Source organism: Nicotiana attenuata, unplaced genomic scaffold, assembly GCF_001879085.1.
Source record: "Nicotiana attenuata strain UT unplaced genomic scaffold, NIATTr2, whole genome shotgun sequence".
Lineage (NCBI taxonomy): Eukaryota > Viridiplantae > Streptophyta > Magnoliopsida > Solanales > Solanaceae > Nicotiana > Nicotiana attenuata.
Window position 1 is genome coordinate 130,876 of NW_017672199.1, and position 6,476 is coordinate 137,351.

Consider the following 6,476-nt stretch of genomic DNA (forward strand, 5'->3'; position numbering starts at 1 on the left):
ATGCTCCTAAAATATCATCATCTCTAATATGCTTTTGGAAGGCTTCATGTTTCATTCCGGCTTATCAGTTGTTATTTACTGACAATGTTACTTCCTCCTTTCACTCGCCTTATTTTGATCCCTTACTTTAGTGTCATTTGAAAAATATTTGATCGAACCTTTTGTGGGTTGCCTACGTATCATGTCGCCGCATGAATCAGATCATTACGTAGTTCAGGTACATTAACCTTTTTTTTTTTTACAAAACAAACATCTTTTTTGGTTCATTTCCGAATTTTCTTAAACAAAAATCTTTTTTGTTGATTTTCAATATATAATAATAATAAACATGTTTTTATTTTTATTTTTTATTTTTTATACAAGACTCAAAAAGCAAGAATTACATAAAGATAAACAAGACCAGACCTGACTCAAACAGACTTCTTAGGATAAAAGGCGAAATAACAAGACTCAAAACACCAAAAGACTCTTACTGACTCAAAAACAACAGAAGGATAATGAAAAAAGACTGATAACTAAAAAGAAGACTTTGATCTTTGCAATAGAATCCACCAACATCACTGTAATCAAGGCGTTTGTTCCTGCGGCTGACCCCTAACATTGCGGTATATCCTCTCCAAGTCTGCAGATATATGACGAGCAACGTTCAAAGATACTTCTACAAACCGCTCGGGCGTCATTCCCTGACAACTCATGCAAGCTCTTGAGGTATACGTGGCTACCTCGAGGATCTTTCCCTTAATGTATTCCTGAGCCACATGCAGCTCTTGATTTTGCTGACCACGGGTCTCAGCTAGATCCAGCGCATCACGCTCGCGGTCCAAGGCCATATCTTTCTGGCGCCGATTTTCTAGTAACTCCCCCTCCAACCGGTTGATCATACTCTGGTAGTGATGTCTTTCTATTTCAAACTCCGCGATCTGGCTCTCCTTGCTTGACTCAACTCCCCCTATCTGATCCCTCAGACCTTGGATTAACTGAGCAAAACCTCTACGCTCGTGATCACGGACTACCCTGAACTGGGCTTCTCTCTCTTCTTGCTGCTGAGCGGTTGCGACTATGTTCTTCTTTTGAATTTGGGTTTGGAGTGCTTGCTTCTCTCGTGCCCACTGAGCCTTTTCCCGCTCAAAATCAGCCTGTTGTATGTCCATGGCTGTCTCCACAATTCCCTTATCTTCTTCTAAAGTGTCAATACGAGACAGGAACTCTTGTGCCACTTCCCTTTTGGTATCTCTAACTCTGGCCCCTATCTCTTCCTCCCAATCAACTGCATGCCGTATGGATCTTTCTGGCCTTTGCTCGGGGATAGCCTGGTTGTGAAACCACTCAAGGTATGCGAGGCTTACCTCCCCACGTTCACGATCAGCTACCATCTCGTCTATATCAGAAAATCGACCACCAAACCAAACCTTTTGTGCATAAGACTCCCTTGGAGGTTCCTCTCCCTTGAATTCCCACACGAACGGACGCATGTCTTCAATCGGGGGCCTCTTTTGCTCTCTCCCTAGCTGGCGCATGACGCGAAGGGGCGCGTAGGGTTGGAAACCTCTGAAACCCATGAGTATGAAGAATGGGCGATATGTCGACATATGCATGACCCTAGCAGAAGGGAACCAATAATAGTTCCAAGTGATTCTATCCGCATTCAATGAACCAAGTAATTTCCGCCAGGCCCTCACCCCATCTGGAAGATTACAACTTGCGGCCCTGCCTGGGTGACATCCAATGTAATTCAGCCAGTTTTCATTGAAATTTATTACCATTGGATGATGATAAAGGTGCTCTATGAACCACATCTGCAGCAGAATGTTGCAACCCTCGAAGTAATCTTCACCCTCTTGGCATCGGGTCAAAGCTCGAAAAATATCTCCCAAAATCATGGGAAGAATGGTATGATCCTCGCTACTTTGCAAATACGAGACTACCGCAACCAATCGAATTCTGATGCGCCCACCACGCTCTGGAAAGACCATGATCCCTAGAAATGATATCATGAACGCGAAGATTCTCAACTCCCTCTAAGCGTCGTAACTCAACTGGTTGACGAATTCTATGCCCGAGAAATTTTCAAACCCTTTCTCGTCCCCAAACCTGTCATAGAGATATTCCAACTGAACCCAACCTTCGTTGAACCAAACAATTGGAATTCGACGGAGGCATAATTTCTTTAAAAAGTTGTTCACACCAACTTTTCTCGGAGCAGCAGGCTTTTTCCCACGAAGGTCTCTCCCCAATCCGGTGAACCCACCTAATTCTTCTAATGTGGGCTTCATTTCACAATCTTTGAACCTAAAGACATTGTTCGCGGGGTCCCAAAAACCCACTAGAGACTCGATTAAATCTCTGTTAGGCTTAATTCCCATGATTTTTGTGAGGAACTTGAGGTGCTTAAATACTCGATTCCGTTCCCATGTAGCAAAACTAGCCCACCAATTACAGAGACTGCTCGGGGTCTTATCTCTGATTAAGAACATTGGAGGTGTCTCGTCCCTTACCCTTTTCTGACTGCTTCTTAGTGGAGAACTCATGGTGATCCTGGATAAGATAAAAAGGGTTAGGACTTACCTAAACTACACGCAAATTATGACAATTTATTATTATTATTTTTTTTTTGTTTTTTTTGCCAATTTAGGACTCGATCTATAAAAAAAAAAATTTTGGTTTTTTTTTTTAATTATAAAATATTTTTTGAAGTTACCAGACACAAAAGTTGAGATGATAATAACGAAAAATGGCTGTCATTACAAAGACGGCCCTTTGATACTTCCATAGAAGGCATAAAGGATGTCTCAGCAAAAAGAGCCAAACACAGGAACAAAATGATAAAAGTAGAAAAAATAATAAATAAAAACTATTTTTACAAAAATAACCCTCTGTTACTCCTAGAGGGGTTCCAAAGCTATTTCAGAAAAAGAAACAAGACAAACTAGATAAAAATTGGTTACTTTTAGCAAAAAACAGTCTTTCGGTACTTCCAGAAAGGTTTTAAAAGCTGCTTCGATAAAAATGGCCAGACATAAGGGCAAAATGGTAAAAGGTGAATAATATGGATAAAGTAACTATTTTTTTTTATTTACAAAAATGGCCCTTCAGCATTTGACCAAAATAGGCTCTCCCATTTTTTTCGAAAATATTGTTCACACGCGGAATTCTATGCTCCCCCCTTTTTTTGAAAAANATATATAATATATATATTTTTTTTTTTTTACAAATGGCCCTTCAGCATTTGACCAAAAGTAGGCTCCCTCCTTTTTTTCGAAAAATATTATGCACACGCGGAATTCTATGCTCCCCCTTTTTTTTTTTTTTGAAAAATGTGGGCTGGACCGCGATGGAGGTTGCCTACGTATCTCACATCCGGTGAGAAATCGAACGCGTAGTTCGGTAAAACTAAGTACCCTTTTATTTTTTTTATTTTTTTTTTGAAAAATTAATCTTTACAACTCACCAGACTATTACATATATATATATATATATATATATAATATATATATATATATATATTATATATATATATATATATATATTCTTCTTTTTAGAAAAAGGTTTATTTGCACGTAAACTAGGAGAATTATTCTTTTCTCTCTCTCTCTCTCTCTTTTTTTTTTACTTCTAATAATTACACATTTTTTTTAAGACCGGTCGACATTGCAAGTAAGCCTTCCAAATGATGTATCAAGTAGCACATACATGAACATGATGGTCTTGAAAGGGATATCTTCTTATACGGACCCGGCCTCTGTGCCGAGTTTTCGCTAAGTCAAATGGACGTTGATGCAGTAAAGCGACCTACTAGGGATATCCGGCATGAGGTTGTTCTTCTAGGTTAAATCTTTATTGGAGAAAGTATCTAGACTGGCTTACTCGAGCGGACAACTCGAGCCGAGGAGGGAAGTGTACCGGTAGCATGCTTTCCGGCTTAACTGGTGGTGCTCCCGCCTAAAAACATGTGTGACTAAATCCTTCACCGGGTGACAAGCACCTCGGCTATCTCAAAGAAAGCGGGGTATGGTCAAGCAAATGCCCAATTTTTAATTTCAAGGAGACTCAGAGGGGGTGCGTGAGAAGATTGTTTATATGTACAGTTCAACAATATCAAAGCGGTAAAAGAAAATAAATAGCACATTAATGCCCAAATAAGTCACAGTATATACAAAATTAATAAAGTCAAATAAAAGGTCAACATGTACAAGCTCGAATTCTAGTTAGTTCCCCAGCAGAGTCTGCCAGAGCCTGTCCAACCCTCCTTCCCACCTACCCCCGAAATATATGTATGTATGGTTAAAGAGTTTTCCAATTAAAGTGACAAAAACTTGAGTAGGATATTTTATTGTTCAAAGTGCCCACTTGGAATTGATTTTTTCGGTGTTCTCAAGTCACCATTTATTGAATCCCTAGTCAAAGGAAGGTTGACTCTATTTTTATCGGTCCGCGAAAAAAAGTTCGGATAGGAATGCTGTTGACCGGGGAGAAGGTAATAGGCATCCCCGAGTCCCGTGGTTCTAGCACGGTCGCTTTATTTGACTTAAACTTGGCTTGAATTATTTTGGACAACTGTGATTTATATTATTTCATGTTGTACCTATCCGCTTTTATCTCTTGATTATTAGAGAAATCAAAGAATGTTTTTGAATAATATTAAAAATGTCATAACCCACGCTACGCGAGCGAATGCATTGATCGAATAAAATAAATTAATATTAATTTGTCATAATTGTGCTCGCAGCGAATCCGAAATCATGACAATCAATTATTTGTAATCTTTTAAAAAAAAAAGATAACTACATTTGAAAAATTAGCTCTTTAAAATTTACAAGTCAACCGTCGCGCTACTCAAGCGAATTGCGTGATCCACGAAATTTATTATTTTAATCATAACGGCGCTACGCAAGCGAATCCGCAGTCATGAACAAACAATTGTTAGCAAGTTATTTACTTCTAGTAAAACTAATACATTTCTAAGAGTTTAATTATTAATTTTTTTTGAAATTTATTAAAAGGTCAATTATCGCGCTTACGCAAGCGAATCCGCGAGTTTGGCAAAGAGTTTATTAAACTAAAATCAACTGGAAAACTATACGAATATTGTATGACCTTGTTGAATTAAATTATTGAATTTGAACATCACGTTACGCAAGCGAAACCGTGAAATTAGAGCGCACCTACTAATTGCCTAGCGTTCGATAATTAATTTGGAAGAAAGTGAGTTACTTAATTGGTAATTATAAAAAAAAAAATTTTTATTTCATTTTTCTCATCTTATTATTGAAAATATTATGCAAATAAATGTTGGACCAACTCTTATCTATTTTAAAGGGATGGACCAACTTCTTTGTTAAAAGGGGAAATGGGCCAGCTTGTAAAGACCTCTTGGGCTGCTGGAATTTATTACTAAAAAAATGGGCCAAGAAATGGATTTTTATTGGCCCAATGCTATATAGAAGAAAAGGGTAATTTTGTTGTTTAAGGTAAATGGGCCAGCTTTTATTTTTTGGTTCAAAAGGCCCAAAGTTGATACAATATTGGTTCTTTAACTTAGTTTGCATTTATGACCATTAACTACATAGCCACAATTGTATAAACACACACTTTACAAAAATAGCCACTTTTGCAAAGCTGGCAAAATGGCCAGATTAAAAAAAAACACTTTACAAAAATAGCCACTTTTGCAAAAATGGCAAGATTCGAGAAAAAAAAACAGCAATCCTAGAAGCAATGTTGCATTGAAATTTCAGCAACTAAAACAAACTCATGCTATGTGTTATACACCTAAAGTCATTCATGGCATACTTAACATTGTTACTCGAATACAATAGCTTGAAAACATGCTTAAAAATCCATAAAACTATTGACATATCAACTTATTCCCATTGCTAAAAATACATACATTACGAGTCTTAAAGGATTACCTGAATAGCAAAAGAATAAATGGTAGTCCAGCAATTCAACCAGCATAAAAAACAACAGCACAACAACAGCAAAATCAGCAGCAAATCCGTGTTAAAACAGCCCGAAAACTCAGAGGAGAAACCCAGAAACGAACTCTATAGAGGACTTATACTTTTCTAAAAGTTTGCACTCTAAAATCAACTCCTAAAGCTCACCATTTCAGCTTACTTTCCATGTGTTCAAGTGCTGATTTTTTTTTTAATGTTTTTGTGTGTTTTTCCCTTCTCAATTGTAGTGTGTTGGAGTGCTTTATAATGAAGAAAGGGCAGCCCTTAAATAGGCAAAGAAAAGCCAACTTTTTGGACAGATTTTGGTTCCCCAAAAATCTGTCCAAAAGAGGCTGAATTTGTGGGCTAAAGGCTGTCCAAAAGGTGAAAGGACAGCCTGAAATCTGCTATGGCAGGAGCCAAAGGGTCACTTCAGCCACCCTACTAAAATAAAGCTACTAGTACCCTATTTCATTATAAAAATATCTAAATTTCAGATTTTAACAACACCAATATCAACCTATTGATTCAAATTAAACC